This window comes from Macrobrachium rosenbergii, chromosome 4 (genome assembly GCF_040412425.1).
Source record: "Macrobrachium rosenbergii isolate ZJJX-2024 chromosome 4, ASM4041242v1, whole genome shotgun sequence".
NCBI lineage: Eukaryota > Metazoa > Arthropoda > Malacostraca > Decapoda > Palaemonidae > Macrobrachium > Macrobrachium rosenbergii.
Genome location: NC_089744.1, coordinates 10,965,001 through 10,991,417, shown reverse-complemented (window position 1 = coordinate 10,991,417; position 26,417 = coordinate 10,965,001). Strand labels below are relative to the sequence as shown.

The following is a 26,417-nucleotide window of genomic DNA, read 5'->3' as shown; positions in this document are numbered from 1 at the left end:
CGCAAGTTTTAATAGCCAGAAAGCAATCAATCAATCATTTCAGAATAAATATTTGACATTTATATAGGGCAGCTGTGCAGCCTTACCCAAAGTTGAATATTATCTCGGTAGATATTAAGAAAGGTGTATATATACTGTGTATGTATATATGCATATATATACATCTCGAAATGTCTCATTAATTTCAGGCCACGAACGATCTTTAAAAAGCCAAGTTTCTTCTCAAAGCAGTTCCAGCATTTGGAGCGTGGGCTGTGCCATTTTTTGTGGGGAGGGGGGGGGGCGTTTGTCTGGTAGGGGGTAAGTGGGTGTCGAGCATTCATGTAAGCCTTTTAGATCAGGCATTCAGACTTACTGAGGCAAAAGCCTTATTAATGTCGGTTCGGCTGCCTTGGTCTTAAAAGCGGTTTCACTTCCGACTCCTGAAGTGGATTCCGTTCAGTGTGTGCGTTTACTGTAAGTGCGACCTCTCTCTCTCTCTCTCTCTCTCTCTCTCTCGACCGGATGGACAAATAACAGAAACGATCGTTTATACATATCTATCTATCTATCTATCTATCTATCTATCTATCTATCTATCTATATATATATATATATATATATATATATATATATATATATATATATATATATATATATAATTATTCTCTCTCTCTCTCTCTCTCTCTCTCTCTCTCTCTCTCTCTCTCTCTCTCTCTCTCTCTCTCTTTAAAGAATGAGGATACGGAGTAAACACTGTCCGGTTTTCGAAATTTAGTCGTGACTCAGAATGATTCTTTCATGGACTGTAGGAGACGTCATACCATTTCATCGTCCGAACACTTTCGGAGACAGGATCGATGACGCAATGAACTAGAGAGATGACGTTAGGCTTTTCAGACAAGCAACACTAGTTGCCTTCGAGAATCAGGTAAATAAAGCCGTTTAGTACACGACAAGACGATTTAGAATTAAGTGCGAAATTTTAGGATATACAAAGTTGAGTAAATCTTATTATAATAACGTACAATTTCCAGGCATTTTGGTGTGGCACAAATGTAACTAATCGAAGACCAAAGTTAAACTAATAAAAAACAGATATTGGCGAATATTCAGAAATGTTCTATTTACATATATTTCTCAATTACAGGGAATGTTATTACGTCCTGTGGTTAATTACATGTGTGATGCGTGTTTCCAACAGGTGTTTGGACTGCAAACACATTCAGTTGCATATATAAAAGCAATATATTTCGACATTTCGATGCATATCAGATGTATTTTTTTTTAATTTAGCTTGCTTATTAAATCATGTAACCGTAGTTCAATGAATGTTGAATTTTCATGGACAAATTAAATTTGAGGGTTACTTTCAATAAATTCTTTAGTAAAGTGCATAACTTCAAAGACGGAGAGAGAGAGAGAGAGAGAGAGAGAGAGAGAGAGAGAGAGAGAGAGAGAGAGAGAGAGAGTAGCAGTAGTACATAAGACAGGACATATTTGATCGTTACGATATTAACAATGTGTTTTTAATGAATCCGCCTAATTTCGGACTTTTCAGTTGAGAGGCAGATCTGTCGTCCCCTTTGGGGTCATGTCCTCTTCTTACTCTCACGCCAGCGTTAGAAAACGAAAATGAGTTGCCAGGTAGGGAATGATTCGACCAAACATCAGCCGTTGGCCACAACTCTGTTTGTTTTTGTTTCTGCAGGAGATGTAGCCGGGGGAAGGCACTGCAAAAGCCTTTCATGAATCTGTTTCCCAAGTCAAACTGCTTTCGTAGGTAGGAGGGTAGTGACGTCAGTGCCCCTCTTCCGGTGCGCTGTAGGCATTACTCAAGGTTCTTTGCAGCGTCCCTTCGGTCCCTAGCTGCAACCCCTTTCATTCCTTTTACTGTGTACCTCCATTCACATTCTCTTTCATCCATCTTACTTTCCACCCTCTCCTAACAATTGTTGCATAGAGCAACTACGAGGTTTTGCTCCTGTTACACCTTCCAAACCTTTCTACTCTTAATTTTCCTCTCATCGCTGAATGACCTCATAGGGCCCAGCGCTTGGCCTTTGGCCAAAATTCTATATTCCATCCCATTCCAAGTCGAACTACAAGAGCCGTAATTTGCCCGAGGAAATTAATATATCTCTTGGTTTGTTTCGAAATCTAGGCAGTGTTTATCACTGTGAAATTATAAGAATGACTTTCCTGCTTTAGCTAAAATGTTCGTGCATCTTATATAAGAAAATTAGGAACTTAAATCCTTAACAAATCGCAAATGAGTCTTTCCCACTCTAAAAATATTTGTTTTTTTTTTTTCCTTCTACTGCCTCTAATGACTTACAAAAGCTAAATGTCAACTGTTTCCTTTAGTAGAAAGGCAGAGAAATCAAAAATTATTTTTATTAGAAATTACAGATAGTTACTAGAAAATTACTATTTTTTTTTATAAATATTTATAAATCCGTATGAGCAGATTACGAAACAAATATTTCTAAAAATTGTCAGAAAAGTATGAGTAGCATGGTAGTCTTATATATACTAAGCTTTTATAACCTCCACAGTGCTGCCAGTTAAATAAACCATAGAGATCGGCTCTCGTAATAAGGCTTAAGTGGTAAAGGTAGTCAGTTTACCTTTCCATTTTCATAGAACCGAATAATGGAAGTTAATTTTATGAGAAATCGTGGATCTTTGTGGTGGTTATGTAATCTCTCAAATGTTCTAACAATAGATAAAGGACATTTCTTAGAAATCTGACTTTCTGAAAATCAATAAAGAATGGAAACGCCCTCGGTGCTGTAGTTTTCCGTCGCTTTCGCTTCGTGTTTAACTTACTGAAGTACGATAGTGGTAAGAGACTGTAAGTTACACTCGTATATGGGTATGTGACTACGAGATATTTTCTCTCAATTAAAAGACAGAGTTTATTGATATCCTGAAGTATATTTCAGAAAAATGGAAGAATTCCGAAAGAAAAACCTCCGAAAATGCAATGCTCTGCTTTGTTCAAAAATACTTCTTTGTTATACCTAGATATTTTTTTTTTTTTTTTTAATTATTGGGAATACTATTGCTGCAAGTAGATCGAAGGTGGAGGCATAGATTTGTAGTTGACGAGAAATACTAATACGCACTGGTGTAGATACTATAGATCCTGCCAAGAGTTGATAATTGTTTGTTATCTAATGAATCTTTTAAAATGGAGAATTACTATCGTCATTCGTAGCCAGCTTTGATATAGTAGGAGGTGCTTTTATGTAAAACTTGAGAAGATACTGAAAAAGGGAATTAAAATTAACGCATTGAGAGAGAGAGAGAGAGATAGAGAGAGAGTTGTAAGAACTAGGAATGAGATATATTATTAGCATAATTTCGACTTTAGTGGGAAAAAGACTATTCTTGATAAAGAACCAATTGATGCAACACTCAAAATGTTTCTTGTGCATTTTGAAGAAATAATAACTGAAAGAAAAGTTTCTAACTCGTGCCGTCCTGAGTGAGAAGGGGAACAGAGAAAGAAAAAGATAACTGAAGAGGATAAATGTTTGTGGATAGATTGTGGGAAGAACGGGGCTGACAGGCCATTGCCCTTTACGAAGGGAGATTGTGTATCGCAGCGGCAGACCGTAATATCTCCTGGATAGGAAGGTTAATCAGACGTTTGCCAGAAGGGGGGGATGATGTCATACTGTAATTCTTGGAAGAATAGACCAGGGGTTCTCAACCTTTTTCCCGTTAAGTACCCCTCCGAGTTATAAGACCATCAACCCGAACCCCCAGTAAGCTGACACCAATATATTGACTAACTCAATTTAGTATATTGAGTTAGTCAGGATATTACCATTGTATATTGAATATACAATGGTACTGCAAAGGATATTATTAAATGATTTTAAAGTTTAATGACTTTATTAAGCAGAAACATGAATATTACAAGCATCAGTACCTGGCGGCTAGCTGACTGACTGTCCTCGCAAGTCGCAACCGTCCCCACGGCCCCACCCTCAACCGGAGCTGCAGTTTAACATACTTTTTCGTCAGCCATCCAAGTACTCCTGGAAACCTTCCTGTGAACCCCTGGGGGTTCGCGATCCCCAGGTTGAGAACCCTTGGAATAGACGAAACGGCAGGAAATAGTTCGCCGAATTCAATGTAGGGAAAATCAGAGAAATCTTAAAAGAAGCTTCAGCAACGATTAGGGGGCGGCGAGGTGTTAGGACTGCAGAGCTAAGTCAGAATACAAGGGGAGGGTTGAATTACATAACATCCATTATTTCGCAGTTTTCTTATTTATCCCTCAACGACTTCCTATGATCGATCAGTTAGCCTCTGTAACAGCTTCAAGATCTTTCTCTGTAGCTACCAATTGTGAAGCTCTTGCCTTAACGCTTAACAAGGCCTTTGGGGTTGGTGCCATTTGCGGGTCAAGCTACCTGCTCGTCAGGTTCGTTTTCCGTAACACTTGGAATAACTGTGACTTCTCTTTAACGTCCTAAGAGTCTCTTCTAAACGGAGTTGTTAGTTATGTGGTGATACCTGACCATTCCGTGACATGTATATTAGGAAACATTTGCCCTTTGTTATTAGTTTTCAAGTGACCACTGATAGATTCTGCAACAATGCATGGATAACTGGTCTTCCTAGTGATAATTGCACTCTATTTCTGCAAGCCGATGTTTAGCTTGGAAACCGTTAGCTGTTTGGATCGCGCATGATGGTGCGTGAACTGTTGGCAGCATCTAGGCTTTTTTATTTAATCGATATAACCTGCAGCTTTTTTTTCCAGCAACAATATGTCTGAACTGCGTGAGAAGTTCTCCCAGTTCGGCAATTGTCTTTTTAGAATTATTTGAAATGGAGGAAAATAATTAAGACTTAAGAGCAACACCACCTTTTCTGTTCATCTGATTTTACACCGATTTAGTCTCCTAAAAGTTCCATCAAGTTTCAGTTATTACGACAAGACTCAAAAAACAACCTCCGCTTACCAAGAACGCCTGCAGAATCTGTTGAAGGATAAAATTAACTTCCAGAAGAAAATTAAAATAGAAACTACAGGTATTAATGTGAAAATAGAGGAATTAGTGAAAAGGAAAATTGTCAGCCTTGGATGACACTCGTATACAACATTCTTTTCGTAAATGTTTTCATTTATGGTAAAAAGAATATGATTTTATGACAAAAAGTACCGTGAGTAGAATAAAACATACCACGAGTGTAACGTCGACATTTGACGCGTGTATTTTTAATTAATCCCATTACTGTATATGCTACTTGCATGGTGTGGATAGGTCTCAGTTACCGTCTCCTCCATTTTAAATATCTTTACAAAAAGCTATGTGTGACCTAAATAGAAGCAGCTTTTTATTTATTTTTTTTTTTGGACGGCTTGGTAAAAAAGTAAATCATTAAGAGTATTTCATGCGAGATATTTCTGATAGCCGAATTCTTCTTAAAACGTTATTAATAGGCAAAATGTTTAACTACCGGCAAATGCTCTAGGAAGCAGAAACGCAATCTGGGTTCATTATCTTTGGGAGATATAGATACTAAAGAGAAGCAAAAAGTAGGTAGACCCGTTTGTTCGCATCGACCGTCTTCATGGTTTTGGTGAGTGAAGATCCAGTAGGTAATTATTATTATCAGAGTGACTCCTGTTACTTAGGCAACCTTCATCTGAGTTGAGTTATCCCTTCCACGTTGGTAGATCCGTTTGCATTGCTAATGGCATGATTTTTCCCCCCATTTCACGGAGCATAGATTAGCATTAATTATTTTTTATTTCTTTTAATTACACAGCACTGGCATGATATTAACCCCCGTGTACTCTTCACCGGGGGCTTTCTGAACCATCATTCTTAATATATAGCATTTTATTTGGTATACAAATAAAATTGCAGATGTTTAAATTTGTCCTTATTTAAAACGGCAGTAATAGCAAAATTTGTGGGAAAAAAGTTTAACATCCCTGGATGGTGGAACGCATTACATTTAAGAAAAAATTTTAAATAAAAGATTTTTCAATTAAAAAAATCTCTGTGCGATGTTTTATAGATACACTATATTGCCCCTGTTATGGCAACTCTACACCACATTGCCCCTGTTATGGCAACTCTGCACCATATTGCCCCTGTTATGGCAACTCTGCACCATATTGTCCCTGTTATGGCAACTCTGCACCATATTGCCCCTGTTATGGCAACTCTAGACCATATTGCCCCTGTTATGGCAACTCTGCACCATATTGCCCCTGTTATGGCAACTCTACACCATATTGCCCCTGTTATGGCAACTCTGCACCATATTGCCCCTGTTATGGCAACTCTGCACCACATTGCCCCTGTCATGGCAACAGAGTTGCGTGGTATGAGTAACATTGGGAAGTACTTTTAGTTTCTAACTTGACATTTCCCTTCGTGTCGTCTTAAATCACGAGGTGCTCTTTATGGCCGAGGAGTGCCAAATGTCAATAGCTTTGTGGCATTTCGTATGTTTAGACGTCAGGGAAAGACACTACCGCATTATAAAGGCAATAATAATAGCCGTGTCCTTTTTTGCGTTACTATCTTTTTTGGGAAGAAATTTATTTTCGTAATAAAAGTTAAACGAAATGCAGTGTGGTTATTTTGTTCAGTTTGAAAAACTTGTATCGTAAATGATTTCGCTGAATGTTTATCAAAATGGATATCGTATGAAAAGAGTGAAACAAAATATTACAATGAGACCAAAATTTTCTTTGCTGAACCTGACGAGGCATCAACCAAAGTAAAGAGAGTGAGTGTTACTGGCTAAGAAGCAGCTAACCGGTAAGAGAGAGAGAGAGAGAGAGAGAGAGAGAGAGAGAGAGAGAGAGAGAGAGAGTGTAGGAGAAGGGAGGAAGTCAAAAAACAAGGAGGAAGAATAAGGAGAACAGAGATTTTAGGCATACATGCCAAGCACTGGGGGCAACTAAGGCCATTCACCGCTGAAACGGAAATTGACAATGAAAATGTTTGAAAGGTGTAACAGGAGGAAAACCTCGCATTTGCACTATGAATCAATTGTTAGGAAATCGTGGACAGTAAGATGGTAGAAAGAGAATATGAACCGAGGTACAGTAAAAGGAGTGAAAGAGGTTGGAGCTAGGGGCCGAAGGGACGCTGCTAAGAACCTCAAGTAATGCCTACATTGCACTGCATGAGGTGCAGCGACGGCACTACCCCGCTACCGGGCAAGAATAGAGGAGAGGCAACACAGAATTCAGTATAAGATACACGAAGACAATCCGTGGTTACCCAAGAATGCAAAGAATACGAAGGCGAAGAAAAGGTGGACGGCGCTGGAGAAAGAGAAAATCGTTAGGAGAAGGAGGATGGAAGAAAAAGAAAACCGCAAAACCAAATTCAGAATGAAAGGAGGAAGAGTCTTATTTGGAGGTAAACATTCGTATGACTGGAATCTCTTGAATCTTATGGAAAAGAAGAGAGAGAGAGAGAGAGAGAGAGAGAGAGAGAGAGAGAGAGAGAGAGAGAGAGAGAGAGAGAGAGAGAGAATTTTCCGAACAACTGCGTCCCTAAAGGGAAAATTCCCCGAAATTCTCTAATCCACCAAAAACAAAAAGGATTTCGCAGTTTCCATTTGCAGCCTTTATTCCAGAACAGAAAGACGGCATTTCGAAAGTCACTGGGTCCTCGTTCGTTACAACGGAAGCCGCAGCGAAAGTATCCCATCCACTCGAGACAAATTCGCCAACGCCTCAACAAATAAATTGGAAAAGAAAGGAAGACAATTTTTCGCATCAGGGCAGATGATATCTCCAGGCATTTTACCTTGTATTTGCGAGCCGGGTGACGTAATCATTTTTTGCTATGTGGCGGCGTTTTCATTTGTTTTAATGTATTCTGTAACGTTGTCACTACATCAGATGCTTAAGAAGCCGAACTGTCTTTACGTATATTATTATGGGAATGCACATGTGCAAAACACACAAACATTACTAACTATCTATATCTACATATATATATATATATATATATATATATATATATATATATATATATATATATATATATATATATATATATATATATATATATATATATATATATATATATATATATATATATATATATATATATATATATATATATATATATATATTATATATATATATATATATATATATATATATATATATATAGATATATATATATATATATATATATATATATATATATATATATATATATATATATATATATATATACACACACACACATATCGGGTCACATTCCGGTTAGGAAGGTTGGATTATGAATGGTAATTGGCAACTTTTATCAGACCTTATCTCTCCGAGTGGGTGAAACGTTAGTTGTCCTTAGGACGTTGTAAAGGAAGGTGTTGCTACCAATCTTGGATCTCCTCCTCCCCATAATCTCCCTGCAGTTCTGACCTTCTTGGAGTTGAGGGTTGTTGGATGATAATGACAATATCGATGTTTTATCTTACCAGCAAGAATATAGTGAGGCTGAAAATGATGTAAATGCCAACTATGATTGTAAAGAAACCCGGAAGATGCATTAGAGAAAAGTTTTTCACTAACGAGAGCCACTTAAGGAACTTTTTTAGAAACTGCAGCGATATAAATTGATGTATTGTCATATACATGATGCCTTACATTATAGACTCTTTGTAAAGGAAAAATTTGAGGTTTCATAGGAAATTTATAATTTTGATTAAAGTATATGGCGTGTCTTTAGTAAGGAAAAAGTTTTGACAGGAAGAATTTGGGTTTTGATAGAATGTGTTTTATCCTGAGAATTGACTCTGATAAAGAGTTGTGGTTCTCAGGTAAAAAATTACTGTTTCTCCAGGGGGACTAAACTTAGTCAAAGGGAAATTGCTTCATAACGAGAATTAGGGTCTGCTAGCAAGAGAAGTTTTCATAGCGATGATTTAGATTTTAATAGCGAGAATTAGGGTTTTGGTTTAGGATATTACGGTTGTAATTAAGAAACCTTAGGACTTAGGATGATATTTAAGATTCAGAAAGGAAGGTAGAGGGTTCAGTAGAGAGAATATACTTTATATGGGGAAATGTCATTTGGATACTGGCAATTACCTAACTTCGAGTATTAGATTTTTATTTAGAGAAATTGGGATGTGATAGGGGAAATTAAGAATCTGACTGGCCAATTGGAAATGAAAATAAGATAAAACTATTACGAATCAGTTGACGATGCTGTTCAGTGAATAGTGCTGCGACTGAAAATTAGGGATTAAAATGGAGGATATTAGAATTTTCCGAAGGGATTCGGATTTTGTAGAGATGACCTGGGGGTTCTAATAAAGAGAGTTAGAGATATTTGAGGGAGGAATAGTTGACTTGAGGTTTTTGTGGTTTTAAAATTGAGAATGGTGTTGATAAGGAAGGGAGTTATGTTCTTCATAGAAAGAAACCGTTTTAGAAGCTTTGACGAATATATGATTATATAAGAAAGAATTATCATCTCTTTAGAGAGAAATGTCATCGTTACTGAGTGAGAAAAGGTTTGGATCCATGGAAATATAATTTTTTACGTATAATTTCAAGAAATTAAGGCAATGCCGAGAAAACAAATAATTCCTAGGTTAACGAAAAATCAGAGGTGAAGATAATTTGTGAAAAGCAGTGTTTACCAATCTTGTAAATATTAGGGAGGCGACAACCTTCTGGACAGATCAGTAGCTTATATTCTGTAGTTGATTTTTGTCTCTTAGCTTTAAAATACATTTTTCACTGGAGTTCAGCGATTAACCCTATGCAGTAAAAAGGACATTAGCTGGTTAACATGGTTAACGGTGCTGAAAACGAAGGAAAGAATGTTTAAGTCACAAGAAAAGCAGCTAGAATTAAAATAAGTAAAAAATGCGCCGAAGTTTCTTCGGCGCAATCGAGGTTTCTGTAAAGCGTATAATGATTTATAAAACTGGAAGCCGTGGCCCATGAAACATTCAGCCACCGCCCGGTGGTGGCCTCTGGTGGCACCTATAGAGGTGCAAGACGCACGATCATGGATAAGTGTAACCTTAAATAAAATAAAAACTACTGAGGCTAGAGGGCTGCAGTTTGATATGTTTTATGATTGGAGGGTGGGTGATCAACATAACAATTTTCAGCCCTCTAGCCTCAGTAGTTTTTAAGATCTGAGGACGGACAGAAAAAGTGCGGACGGACAGACAAACAGCCATCTCAATAGTTTTCTTTTACAGAAAACTAAACAAGTATTACGGCTGCTAAATTGGTAATTACCGAGGCGTGGTAATTATAGGAGAGGTCCTTGTAATTATGTACTTGTTTCTAATTATTGCTAGTAAATTATGAAATGTTATTATTACATCTATTTCCCGTGCATTAATATCGGTAATGTTACAGATACTGATTGTCTTTTGCTCAACTTTTACCCCACCAAAAAGACCATTGCAAGAGCAACAAAAATGAACTGCATATTCAATGCAGCTATTATTATTATTATTATTATTATTATTATTATTATTATTATTATTATTATTATTATTATTATTATTATTATAGCTGTTGCCATTTTAACTAAAATCACTAGTACTCTGATGAGATGAAATCTCCTTAATTCATCTGTAGATCTTGGTGCTTTTCTATCTTGTCTACTTTTGTCCTTAATTCTTGTCCCATGCTAAGGACGTATTAATCAGAGATACTTTCAGAATTTTTTTATTCAACAAGATAAGGCTTCGTCTTGGAGCCTGGATTACATACTCCTAAAGTACCCTGTTTTTTATTTTTTTACTATAGTTACCTTGGTACCACTTGTCTGTACATGGTAAGCTATTTTCTTTCAATATAAGCCCTTGGTAAATGTGGCATGCCTCCTTTTGTATTATGAGCTAATACTCGGCATTCAGTTGTGGAACTTGTGGCACATGGGTGATGTTTATATTTGCCCATCTGTCTTATTTGATGCATATAATGTAAGTAGTGCTTGGTCGTGTGCTGCCATCAATGTCACGTTAGTCTTCTTCTTGAGCTCTCCCGTAGGCAGCCATTGCAAAATGCCATCTCGTGTTATATCCTGAGTCTGCCTTTGGTACTGGCCCTGCATTTGTTTGTTTCCCCTTCTTTCTTTCCTCTGGCTTATGAGCCTGTCCTTCATTTGTTAGGCTGTGTCTCGACAGATGAGTTTTCATTCCAACCAAGAATTAACCACTTGAGCTACTGCTCTAGTGTTCTTGTCTTGATGTTGATGCAGTTCTCTTCAATCTTTCCTTGATTTATGATAGCTGCTATTAAAATCTTCAGAGTACCCTTGTGATATATTTTCAGACCTATTCATGTATCTCCTGGCCTTGGAGCTCATCCTTGGTCCGTTGTATACTTCCTTTGCCTTGTTTCAATCTGAGGATGTTCAGTAACACTTCTTTTGCGGTCAGTCACATGTATTGCTCGGTTTAAACCCTCTGACCAGATCAAATAGGCATGACTTTAGTCTCTAGAGCTAATTTGTTTTGTATGTTATCTAGGCTGTTGAATCTTTTATTCTCTGCCCGCAATAACGGAAAAGAAAGCATTCAGCATCCTAGTTAATATAAACATTAAATTAGTTCTAAAATTAATCAAATAGTTTATTGTACCCAGTTTTCCACCATGCGCTACACCAGAAACTTGAAGGATTTTAGTAAGTCCCTCATTGGGCTGGTGGTACCGTTCTCAGCTAGCACTCTGCTGGCCCCGCGTTCGAATCTCCGACCGGCCAATGGAAAAATTAGAGGAATTTATTTCTGGCGATAGAAATTCGCTTCTCGGTATAATGTGGTTCGGATTCCACAATAGGCTGTAGGTCCCGTTGCCAGGTAACCAGTTGGTTCTTAGCCACGTAAAATAAATCTAATCCTTCGGGCCAGCCCTAGGAGAGCTGTTAATCAGCTCAGTGGTCTGGTTAAACTAAGGTATACTTTACTTAAAGGATATCAGTGGTACTTACCTTATGCACTTTCTATCTTTGCAGTGTCTTTCCTTTTCCAATTCAAGGCAGTTCAGTCAGTGTACAGTTCGTGGTCTTTTTACTTGGGAAGTACAAAGTGTTAATGACTCAGTAAAGCTTTCTTAGTAGATGAATTCCGGCAGAGAACTAATTTCGAATTTTGTTAACTTTATCTTATTTTATACTATTAATCAAAATAAGTAAACTTTCATTGTATAATCAAAATAAATAAACTTTGACTGTTAAACTAGCCAGTAAGGACTTCCATTGTTAAGCAAGCTTCCACAGAATAGCATGTTAATAAGATAGATAAATTAAGATAAACTAACACTGAATGATCGTGAACAATCTACACAGTTTCTTTTTAAAGGTACAATTAAGTATCTTACACTGGGTTTTTTCTAAAATCCTTTAATAACAAGAAATACAAGCAAACGAAAATAATGGCCTGATATTTAGGCTTGAAACTCGACGGCCGGAGGAGTAGATGTAATAATCACGGAATAACAGAAATTCAGAATGTTTTCCAGATACCTTGTGATGCATGAAACTCCAATTTACTTACTATATGGAGACGGGACCCTGATTTTATAACAATTCTACAGCAATTTCCAAAGCTGTTATTGTAAGCCCTTAGTATACGAATCCAGATAGACGCTTACAGAAGGTCTTCCCACCAGATGTCTCTGAAAACTCTATGGCTGTTTGTCGTTATGCAAAACCAGTCGGAAGTGAAATTGTAAATTAGAGGCAGACGGCGCAATCAGCGATTTTTGATGAGAGGAATTCGAATGAAGGAAATTGTAGGCCGTGGCGGCTCATATTTCATGGATGAGATTCGGACTTATATAAATAAGGACGTTGAAAACAAACAGGAAGCTTTTGCACTAAAGAACAAATTGTGGAGAAGATAGAAATTATCATGGAAACAATTCCCGGCTAAGAACAATCCTAGAATAATTGTTTCCGTTAGACCTCGTAATCCATAATGCAACCCCATGATTGTACGATTAAAATAGAGAAGCAGACATATAATAAAGAAGTGGATGTTGTAAGGAGAGAAAAAAGGAATTGAGCGAGGCGAAATATCAAGAGCTTCCTTGAGAACATGACTCACGGATCAGAAAAACGGCGGCAGTGAAAACAGTGAGAGAGCGATGCAAGTGTCGGTTTCATTTGCGAGGAGGAACGTAATCGAGATCAAACCTGAGAGTAAATAAGAAATAAAAAGAAAAGAAAAATATTCGAGAATGCAGAAACATTACAAAAAAACTGACAGTAATACACAGCAGATGAAGGAGGAGACGAAATCAAACAAAAACACAAATGCACGAGAACGACAATGTGAACGCATGAAATGACCCGTTAAATGTGGACTGAGAGAAGGAATTGTGCAGGTAAACATTCCTATCTTCTGTGGAGAGAGAGAGAGAGAGAGAGAGAGAGAGAGAGAAGAGAGAGAGAGAGAGAGAGAGAGAGAGAAATGCATTCCAATAACTGTTTTCTATAAGAGGGAATTCCTCAGTGTTCCAGTCCTCGCCAGTGCGGAAAGGCTTTTGTACTTTTCATATGCAGTCATTGTACCAAACAGGAGAGGTGGTAATCGAAAGTCGCTCTTAACTCCTTTTTACTACAGAAGCCGTAATCAGAATAATCCTGACTTTCAACGAATTCGCCAGTGCCTCCACAATGCACTGTGAACAAGAAGCCCGTATGTATTTTTCGTATTTCGTTGGAAGTTTGGCTAATAATTGTTTTTGCAGGCCATCTCTCTCTCTCTCTCTCTCTCTCTCTCTCTCTCTCTCTCTCTCTCTCTCTCTCTCTCTCTCTTATTTCTGCCACGGAAAAATATTATATGGCAAAAGTAGATGAGCATCAATAATATTACAAGACAAAGTGGGGCGGAACACTTTGTGACGTCATGAATAAGAGATATGAAAGGGATAATTTGATTGATATGCCGGAAGCTTGAGAAGACCGGGATGAACTAATAAGCTAATGGTTTATAAAGTGGAATCAATAATAAACAAGTAAAAATTTGCCGAAATTTCTTCGACGCAGTCGATTTGCTCAGTTGTTCCCCAGATGAGGTCAAGTGAAGATATTTCTTATATGAAATTCCTTTTATTTTATTATTTTAATTTTATTGCGGCCTCAAGAACCTAGATGTTGTGAGGGAAGTTTTAGTAACCATAAATCAATCAATCTGGTCTCTTTGTGAATTTTAATTTGCTATTTGACGCCATCAACGATAGCTTACTTTCCATGTCGCTCCACAATATTGTTTGGTTGTTATCTTTAATAATTTGATTTTCCTTGTATTTGATGTTTTAGAATCTTTGGCCTGTCTATTATTTTTGCCTTTCATTTAACATTAATAAGTCAGTTTATTTACATTTTGTTGAACAAATATTTATTTACATTTTTAGATATTGGTGTTTGAAGGGACCATTTTTCCTCCAAACTCTCGTGAAATATCAATTTCATTCCCAATTTTGCACAAATCCATTTTCATATAAAAAATTATTAAAATTCTATAATTAGAAGGAAACTTCTTAGACATCAACACAGGGCAGGAGCCATTAAAGTATGTTTTTATCAAAGAACTGGATCTCATGCCTCTCACTGGGTAAGCTGGTTGCAATCATAGCCGATTGGTGGGCAGGGGCCCACTGTGGGAAAATTACCATTGAAACTCCCAGTCAGTGGCTTGAATACTATTTCAAAATTAATTCCATATTGGCCTCTCTCAAAAGATTAATGAAAATTCGTTTCATAAAAGATAAATAGGAATGTTATGAAAATTATTTCATATCTTCTAATACTGAGTATTGGCCTTCCTTAGTGCATTGCGAAATGAACTGCCTTATGAATTCTGTATTAATCTTAAATTGCATTAGAATATCGACGTTATGTGGCCTCTTTTTGCCCAGCTATTTGCGATGACATTATTGGAACAAAATCGTAAAAATAGAAAATATATATAACCAGAGTACAGCCCAAGTCAGTGCCCCCATTTCATGCTTTAAGCTTATTTTGCCTCTGCTCAACAGGTTCATCCCAGCTGGTAACTGGTAACCACAGACGGATTTGGCCTTCATCAGGAGAGGGTGAGTGTTACAGGAATAAGCATTGATTTAGTAGTTGCTGCTTTCTATTATTTAGGTAATGTTTGTGCATTATAGAATACATTTTTCCATGTTCAGTCTTGCGCGTGTAGTGTTTACAACGAAAAATCACCCCGTAGGGAGGTATTGCCGTCAGCGCACCTCACGCTGTGCACTGTCGTCATTCCTTAAGGTTCTCTGAAGCATCCCTTCGGCTCCTAGCTGCAACCCCTTTCATTCCTTTTACTGTACCTCCATCATATTCTCTTTCTTCCATCTCGTTATCCACCCTCTCCTAACAAATGTTTCCTAGTGCAACTGCAAGGTTTTCCTCCTGTTACGCCTTTCAGACCTTTTTACTCTCAATTTCCCTTTCAGCGCTGAAAGACCTCATAGGTCACAGCGTTTGGCCTTTGGCCTAAATTCAATATTTTGTTCTGTTCCAAACCGTTCAAGTCTGTACATTTTTGGTATATACTTTTCAGTCATCTTGACTCATTACTCAAAAACTTTATGACGTTAATACTAATTGAAACGGTGACTAAGGTTTAGGATATAAAGCGAAAACATTTATATAAGTACATTCTTTTTAAATGTTTGGCTTATGTTTTTATAGTTACTTATTCACAAGTATTCATTAGGCAGGCATTACCAGTGTGTTTGTGGTTATCAGTAGTGGAATTGAACATGAGCCTGTGGTTTAGGGTTAAAAGCATTAAATTCTGGGTCATGTTCATTTTATGCTTCTTGCTCGCGTTTGTTCATCATACGTGCAGTATTCATATATTATTTAGTGCTTCGTGTGTAGTAGGAACGAAATAAATCGTAGGCCTATGTATTCATCTTGAACCCTATACTCATCTTGACTCATTATATGTTATTCTTCTCGCAGTGCTCACTCATTACTCCAGCAGTGTGGATTTCAGTACTGCAGTAAGAGGGTCTAATGTTTAGATCGCGTAGCGTCGTCATATTTATTTTATACATTCTGTTTGTAATATCTTGATTCGTTACTTATGCATTACTATTGACCAAACGGAAGTCATAACGGCATGATTGCAATTACAATATTAACGTATCTATTGGGATAAAAAGATGGAAACATTAATTGTAGTCTTGTTTCAAAACATTACAATACTGAAATAAATGCTTAGTTTGCGCGTGCACGGTCTGTAGAATCTGACCGACAAATAGAGTGCTTCAGGAAATTCGTAAGTCACTTCCAACGGGATCTACATAGTAAGATTCTCTCATTTCATGAAATGGGAGAAGTTAAGAATCAAATCCTAATGTTCTAGACACCACGAGTCACAATCTGAAAACATTGCAGTTCCTATCAAATTAAATTCATCCTTGTTGAACTAATAGTACGGAGGTTATCGTTTTACATTTGTCAAAGCTTTAAATGCTTCTCCTTTATTTTTTCCCATATCAGTTAATTTACACCACAGTATGAATGATGTGTGAATGATGTGTGTATATATATATATATATATATATATATATATATATATATATATATATATATATATATATATATATATATATATATATATATATATATATATATATATATATATATATATATATATATATATATATATATATATATATATATATATATATATATATATATATATATATATACTATATATATATATATATATATATATATATATATATATATATATATATATATATATATATATATATATATATATATATATATATATATATATATATATATATATATATATATATATATATATATATATATATATATATATGTATATATATATATATATATATATATATATACATATACTATATATGTATATATATATGTATATATATATATATATATATATATATATATATATATATATGTATATATATATATATATATATATATATATATATATATATATATATATATATATATATATATATATATATATATATATATATATATATATATATATATATATATATATATATATATATATATATATATATATATATATGTGTGTGTGTGTGTGTGTGTGTGTGTGTGTGTGTATGTGTATGTGTGTATGTGTGTGTGTATCATTACGGTTCCATATTCACATTTCTGACCAGGCCAGATATAGATTGGTTTCTTTAGATTTAGTAGCCCCATTTTACAAGTCACAACGTCTTAAACTGAGTATACCGAATATCAAGAAGTATATGTAAACATTTCGAAATGAGTTGAAGGGTACAAATTGCTCCGAAATACGCCCAAAATTTCTTAAAAATTCGAAATTCCTTCCCAAAGCAGTTGCAGCAACTGCATGCGATCCATACTGAAGGTCGAGGGTGAAGATGGGAGCCATTCAGGTAAAACTTTTAAATGGAGTATTCAGGCCTACTGAGGCAAACATCTCATTAATGTGGGTTCACCTGCATCTGCCTGAAAGCGGTTTCACTTTCAACTCCTGAAGTGAATAGCGTTCAGCGGTCATGCTGACTGAAGTGGGTTCACAGACATTTATTTATTCTACAAATATTGGAGAAGCAATTGCACGTTTGTGTGTATATTTCCAAGAGTAGATCGATACCAGGAAAAAAAGATACGATTTTCGTGAGTTTGTTTTAATCTAGGATCATCACAGACTTCAAGATATGCGATTCTGGTTCATCATCCGAATGGCTTTCGAGAAATAGTTAAATAATAGCATTTTCTAATAACCTTGTGGCTTTTTTTTTTAAATAGTTAAATAACAATAGTATTTTCTAATAACCTCGTGGCTTCTTTTTATAGTTTTATTTCCATTTAGAACTAATTTTAGGCAGTATTTTTATTGTTTCTTCCGTTTTATTAAATTATTTTATTTCCGGGATTTAAGCTTTACATGCATCCCTTTACAGAAGAATTAAATTTCATTTGAATAAACTGTTTGTTTATTTATTTTTTTTTTAGAAATATGCAATTCAGACATAATCGAATATAGTATGTTGTCATTGCCTGTGGTTAATTAGATGCGTGACGGATGTTTTCAACAGGTGCTTCGACAGCAGACATATTCAGTTGCATTTCAGATAAAGAAAACCAATATATCGCGACATTTCGATGTACATCAGATGTTACTTATATGTGGGTGCCGTGGAGGGCAAATAAGACTACCCTACATCTTCTCCCTCTTTAGTACATTTTTTTCTTTCCATTTATCCAGGTATTACTGTGGTGACTATCCCTTTTCTCCAGGTATTACTCTATTGACTTTCCCATTTATCCAGGTATTACTGTGCTGACTGTCCCTTTTATTCAGGTATTACTGTGCTGACTGTCCCCTTTATCCAGGTATTACTGTGCTGACTGTCCCTTTTATCCCGGTATTACTGTGCTGACTGTCCTTTATCCCGGTACTGTGCTGACTGCCCCTTTATCCAGGTATTACTGTGCTGACTCCCTTTTATCCCGGTATTACTGTGCTGACTGTCCCCTTTATCCAGGTATTACTGTGATGACTGTCCCTTTTATCCCGGTATTACTGTGCTGACTGTCCCCTTTATCCAGGTATTACTGTGCTGACTGTCCCTTTTATCCCGGTATTACTGTGCTGACTGTCCCCTTTATCCAGGTATTACTGTGCTGACTGTCCCTTTTATCCCGGTATTACTGTGCTGACTGTCCCTTTTATCCCGGTATTACTGTGCTGACTGTCCCCTTTATCCAGGTATTACTGTGCTGACTGTCCCTTTTATCCAGGTATTACTGTGCTGACTGTCCACTTTATCCAGATATTACTGTGCTGACTGTCCCCTTTATCCAGGTATTACTGTGCTGACTGTCCCTTTTATCCCGGTATTACTGTGCTGACTGTCCCTTTATCCAGGTATTACTGTGCTGACTGTCCCTTTTATCCAGGTATTACTGTGCTGACTGTCCCCTTTATCCAGGTATTACTGTGCTGACTGTCCCTTTTATCCCGGTATTACTGACTGTCCCCTTTATCCTGACTGTGCTGACTGTCCCTTTTATCCTGGTATTACTGTTGACTTTCCTTTTATCCCGGTATTACTGTGCTGACTGTTCCTTTTATCCCGGTATTACTGTGCTGACTGTTCCTTTTATCCCGGTATTACTGTGCTGACTGTCCCTTTTATCCAGGTATTACTGTACTGACTGTCCCTTTTATCCCGGTATTACTGTGCTGACTGTCCCCTTTATCCAGGTATTAATGTGCTGACTGTCCCCTTTATCCAGGTATTACTGTGCTGACTGTCCCCTTTATCCAGGTATTACTGTGCTGACTGTTCCTTTTATATTACTGCGGTGGCTGTCCCCAGGTATTACTGGTCTGACTGTCCCTTTTATCTAGGTATTAGTGTGGTGACTGTCCATCTTATCCAGGTATTACTGTGGTGACTGTCCCTTTTATCCAGACATTGCTGTAGTGACTGTCCCTCAGGTATTACTGTACTGACTGTCCCTTTTATCCAGGTATTACTGTGGTGACTGTCCCTTTTATCCAGACATTGCTGTAGTGACTGTCCCTCAGGTATTACTGTACTGACTGTCCATTTTATCCAGGTAGTACTGTGGTGACTGTCCATCTTATCCAGGTATTACTGTGCTGACTGTCCCTTTTATCCAGTTATTATTATGGTGACTGTCCCCCAGGTATTACTGTGGTGACTCTCCCATTTATCCAGGTATTACTGTTCTGTCTGTCCTGTTTATCCAGGTATTATTGTGCTGTCTGTTCCTTGTATCCAGGTATTACTGTGCTGACAGTCCATTTTATCCAGATATTACTGTGGTGACTGTCCTATTTATCCAGGTATACTGTGGTTGCTGTCTTTTTATCCAGGTATTGCTGTCCTGACTACACCTTTTATCCAGGTGTTACTATGATGACACTCCCTTTTATCCAGGTATTACTGTGGTGACTGTCCCATTTACCCAGATATTACTGTTCTGTGTGTCCCTTTTATCCAGGTATTACTGTGGTGGCTGTCCCATTTATGCAGGTATTTCTATGCTGACTGTACCTTTCATCCAGGTGGTATTACTGTGGTGACTGTTTCATTTATCCAGGTATTACTGTACTGTCTGTCCCTTTTATCCAAGTATTACTATGCTGACTGTCCCTTTTATCCCGTTATTACTGTGGTGACTGTCCATCTTATCCAGGTATTACTGTGGTAACTGTCTGTTGTATCCAGACATTGCTGTGGTGACTGTCCTCCAGGTATTATTACTGTACTGACTGTCCCTTTTATCCAGGTATTACTGTGGTGACTGTCCATCTTATCCAGGTGTTACTCTGGTGACTGTCCATTTTACCCAGACATTACTGTGGTGACTGTCCATCTTATCCAGGTATTACTATGGTGACTGTTTATCTTACCCAGACATTACTGTGGTGACAGTCCCATTTACCCACCACTAAACCTAAACACACCCACCATTAAACCTAAACGCACCCCCACTAAATCTAAACTCACCCACCACACCCACCATTAAACCTAAAAGCACCCACACCATTAAATCTAAAAGCACCCCCACTAAACCTGAACACAAGCCTTGATACATAATTATTAATCACAGTAAAGAAGTGCGTTTTTATATATATATACTATGGTATCGAGTACAGGAAATAAGGTATGACAAACCCGTAGAGTTTATTTGCCGCATAAGTTAGAAAGGGAAGGGGAAGGGGGCGGAGGTACGGGTTTGAAACCTACCCTATTATCTAAGTTGTGCCAAATGATGGCCACTTCCAAATTTAGTCTAGATCGGTCAAGCGGTTCTGGTTTCTATAGTGCACTAACATACAAACATTCACATATATATATATATATAATATATATACTGTATATATATATATATATATATATATATATATATATATATATATATATATATATATATATATTTTGCTAAAAGGACCTCATTCAAGCTGGATGGCATCTAGTGAGGTCCTTTTAGTAATTCTACTAATGCATAGAACAATTGTGTATGTGATAAAGTTAATATATATATATATATATATATATATATATATATATATATATATATATATATATATATATATATATATATATATATATGAGAAAATCCAGGAGTGGTGTAAAAGCCGTTTCATATACTTTTTCCTTTATTCAATGCAAAGAAAGTAATGGTGCCGGAATACCAATTATTTTCCTTACTAAGATAACGAGATAACGAGGTACTTTTAGCCGAATTTACATTACTCTATATAGGATGGCTATTTTATTTTGGACAATGTGTTATTGTTGAATATTTAACGCATTAAAAAAAAAGGTATAAAATCGTAATCAGTGCTACAATCTCGTGTTCTTTTGACTTGACGTATAAAACTTTTGATTAATAAATGAGAGATGATAGAGATAAATCATAGCACCTGTCAAGATTAGCGACAATTTATAACTGAATGACATTTTAATCCATTTTCCAGTCATCGGATGATCAGGTTATGGTAAAGAGGTCTCTCTCTCTCTCTCTCTCTCTCTCTCTCTCTCTCTCTCTCTCTCTCTCTCTCTCTCTCTCATCTGTTATGTGTGTTTGTCAATTGTTACCGTTGATTTTCATCTCAGTAATAAATTATATTTCATATCATAGTATTTCTGATCTCTAAATTACAAACAGCATTCGTAATAAAGAATTTATTCCTTATGTCATGGCAAGAATATATGGTTATGATAAATGCCTTTCAAAATGAAACCACCACAAATAGACCGAGAAGAGAAGCATAAGTGACATAAATTGTTGATCAGACAGTTTCAGAAACTGGAGGATATTCATAGGTAACTCCAAATAGATACTCAGAGGAGACATTCCCACCAGATGACACCAGGTGGCAATCCTGCGTTATGCCTGATGTTGTGAAAAGAATATTTGTATAATAAATGCCTCTGGAAAGGGAAACTCCCGAAGATAAACATGGAAATATTGAAATATGTATTGAAATATGTGCATATGCATAATATGTATGTGTATATATTATATATATTTTTATATAATATATATATATGTATATATATATATATATATATATATATATATATATATATATATATATATATATATATATATATATATATATATATATATATATATATATATATATATATATATATATAGCCTCGATGGCTCATGGTAGAAGCAGCAACCTCAGACTTCATAGAAGTCTATGGCGAGGGTTCAATCCCGCAGCCGACCGGTCAGAGAGGTGGACACTTGCTATCCGTGTAGACACCCCGGGATTACGTATGTAATCAACGGATAGGTTTGCTGAAAGCAAATGGGTGTTACAGATTAATACACACATAAATAAAGCCACCCAACACCTTCAAAAAACATAACAGACACCTAACGTCTCGAACTGTCAACCTGTCCAGTTCTCCTCGCTGCTGGGAAAAGGAGCTGGGGATTTGAAATATGTATTGATGTCAAGGGCAGCTATCGAGGCTACGGCCTACCCCACCAAAATCAAAGTCCTTCAAAGAAGGCATCGTGCATATAATAATGGGAAAAATGCACGTTAAAGTATATATTATATATATATATATTATATATATATATATATATTTACGTATATATAATGCATGTATACATATATATACATATACATGTATATATATGTATATGTATATATATATATATATATATATATATATATATATATATTATATATATATATATATATATATATATATATATATATATATATATATATATATATATATATATATATATATATATATATATATATATAATATATATATATATATATATATATATATATATATATATATATATTATATATATATATATATATATATATATATATATATATATATATATATATATATATATATATATATATATATATATATATATATATATATATATATATATATATATATATATATATATATATATATATATATATATATATATATATATATATATATATATATATATATATATATATATATATATAAATGTATGTATTATATATATATATTGCATATATTTTATATATATATATAAATATTTATATATATATATATATATATATATATATATATATACAAATTTCTGACTCACATCATGATCGAACCCAGGTCTTTCAGTTGAAGGGCAAGGGCGGTGCCTACTAGGCCATACAAATCATAAAAGAAGTTGGAACCTGTGGGCAATCGCATCCAAGGAATTACCTGGGCAAGCTAACTGCTTGCATACCTGCATGATTTCCCCAAGTTTGCGACCCAGCAATGACCCAATTGAGAGCATTTCATTCGAATTATCCCTTCTGAGTGAATAAGATAGAAAAAATCAACACACAATCACGTGTGGAACAGAAATAAATTCAGGTCTTTCAGCTAAAAGGCAAGGACGTTGCTCACTAGGCCATACAAGTCATAAAAGAAGTTGGAACCTAAGGGCAACTGCACTCAGGAATTAATTAATTTGATTAATTCCATCTCCCTCTTTCTTCTTCTTCTTGCTTCTTTGCTCCTTCCCTTTCTTCTTTTGCTCTTGCTCTGTCTTTTTTATCTCTTTCAGCCTGCATCTTCAGCCTAATCAAATTTTCTTCTGATTCTAGCATCTTCAACCTAATCAATTTTTTTTCTGCTTCTAAACGTCTAAGCTCTGTTTCTGCATCACTGTTCTCTTTCTTTTGCTCTTGCTTATGTATAAACTCTATCTCAGCTGCATTCAACAATTCTTGTGCTTCACTTAACTCTTTGTCTACTTTACCAGAGTCTATTAATGCTTGGTTGCAATACATTTGATTTGTGCCTCAGTCATACCACTAGACACATTACCCCCACATGCCACTTATTCAGGTTGGACTCAGATAACTCTTGGATGGATGGAGTTGCTAAAAACTTCTGAACTTCGAACAGAGCCATTTTCTCCAAGTTACTCAACTAAACAATTCACAATACAATTCAAAATAACTATGTGGTCACTCTCCTGTCAAAATATACCCCTAACACCACCAGTATAAACCACAAACCAGAGTGATATTTTGTTTTGTTCTCCCCAGTCTTGGCACCAAATAATATTGTCACGATGTGTACCAAGTACCTGGTTATTACATAGCTAGTCATAAAATCCAAAAATTTACCTCACTTCAGCCAGATACCTGAACTCTCATAACAATAAAATTACAACAGCGCTCTAAAGGTAACAGTGATCCCTTATTACTTATCACTTGAAAAATTGGTCTAAGTTTATCAAGATATGTGTGAGGTAGTAGCAGGTTAAACAAGAAAATTACTAGAGAAAAACAGCATCACTCCATTAAACAACTATGATTGTTCCCCTGGTCTTAATTCACTTAAGTAAAACTAAAGGGAACACAACATGTTTATCACTTTGTCTTATGCACACACAATTAATCCTATTCACTGGTGGTCAAAAAATGAAACACTGTGTTAGAAACTTTAAATACAAAAATTTATTTTTAACTTCAAAATTTATAGTTAGAATTCACAATCTGAAAAATTTATTATTACTTGAAAACAACACAAGATTGAATTAATTCTTAAACAAAATTAATTCACAAAACTTTAATTTATCAAGGAATTACGTTAACCAAGCAAAATTTAAACTATTAAGAATTACTCAAGTTTTGAAAAGGAAATCTTAATAAATGAAAATCAAATAAAGTATGCAGTGTTAAAGTATCAAAAATATGTAAAATGCTAAGTGAATAAACATTAAAATTTATCACCCACACAAAAATTGGGCAAAAGTAAGAAATTGCAAAAACAAGAACATGAAAAAAAATGCACAAACCAACCAAGAACACACAAAAATGCACAAAAGGTTTTATCAACAATAATTTCACTAAATCAAAATCTCCCTAATATACCTTATTATACCATGGTAATAATAAGTAAAAATCCACTTTACCTTACACAAGCTTGTATCACTTTTATAAGATCCCTTGCTGCAGCACAAAACACTCTTTTTGTATGGCACCCACAAGACTAAACGGTTTCACCAAATTCAGATCTTAAAATTTATATATTACCAGTGACCACAAAAACATATTATGTTATAAATTTTACTCTCTTTTGAAGAAAGAGAGGATAAGAGAGAGATAAAACCCAACCAACTCTAACAGTGTCTCTGAGAGGAATGACCACGTTCTGAGATTTAATTTGACAAGAAGTCTATGTTGTCTCTAAGGCATTTTTGGGAAAAGGCCTGGGAATTTTCCTTGGAGAAGGGAAAACCACAAGGGAATTTTCCCCTGGGTCAAAGAGGGCTCTTTAGCCTGTCATCACATATCTCTTTAATTGACAGAGTATTTCCTGACTTAACACTTGTTCAAACAACAGCCTACCAGTGTTACCCAAACCTGTCATCCCATATCTCTCTTAATGACAGCTTAAGTGGATTGGGGACTTCCTTTCACGACTGGGGAACCCGCGGCTGAACACCTGAGACACATCAGCCTACCAGCTGTGTAAACATGACCCTAACAGCAAAATATATCTTAGTTCCAAAATCTAAGATCTGACACTTGGTATTTCAATAATCATTTTTACTACACACAGCACATGACAAATATAAGAGAAAATATATAAAAAATTACAGAAAACATATATATTACAAGGTCACTTCATTAGAATTTATATATATATATATATATATATATATATATATATATATATATATATATATATATATATATATATATATATATACTGTATATTGTAATGAACTGCAGTCAGTTCAGCAGGTTCTTAAATACAAAAAAAGTATGGGACTGGAATGACTGGCAGAAATTGAGGCAGACAAAGGAGGACGGAGCTGAACAAAACGATAAAGTTACCTTAAACTAATTTATTATAATAAGATATATACATATTTACAAGTGAGTCAGGTTTGGTTCAAAATAAATCAAATTACATACTCAATATTACCATCAGTGAAGTAATTACCAGCAGCAAACATTCAAAATTATTAACAATTTAGTTAAATACCATAATGAGTTCATTCAAAATATAAATACGTCAAATTTAAAACAAGAGTCAGTTCCAAATCAAAATAATATTGATGTAGCCAAACCAAAGTTACTCTATGAAAGAATCACATTACATTAACATTCAGTAATCATTACAAGTGAACAACACTTTGGCTACATCGCAAAATATAAACAAAACAGACAGCATAAACATGATCAAACAGCATCAAACAGTACAAAAATAGCATAAATAATTAAGCAACACATGATCATGAATAATAAAGCAGCATAAATACCAATACAACCTCGTGCAGAATAAAAACACAACAGACAATCTACACAGATGTCGAGACCCCGTCAAAGGTCGAAGAGGATGAACA

At 35.4% G+C, this 26,417-nt stretch overlaps 1 long non-coding RNA gene across 1 annotated transcript in view; it reads left to right on the top strand.

Moving 5' to 3' along the window:
* LOC136830528 (uncharacterized) overlaps positions 1-26,417 on the top strand; it is a 657,803-nt gene that overhangs the window by 143,269 nt on the left and 488,117 nt on the right. The window contains exon 2 of the long non-coding RNA XR_010850647.1: positions 15,005-15,061. This is a non-coding gene — a long non-coding RNA (uncharacterized lncRNA). The remainder of the gene's footprint in view (positions 1-15,004; positions 15,062-26,417) is intronic.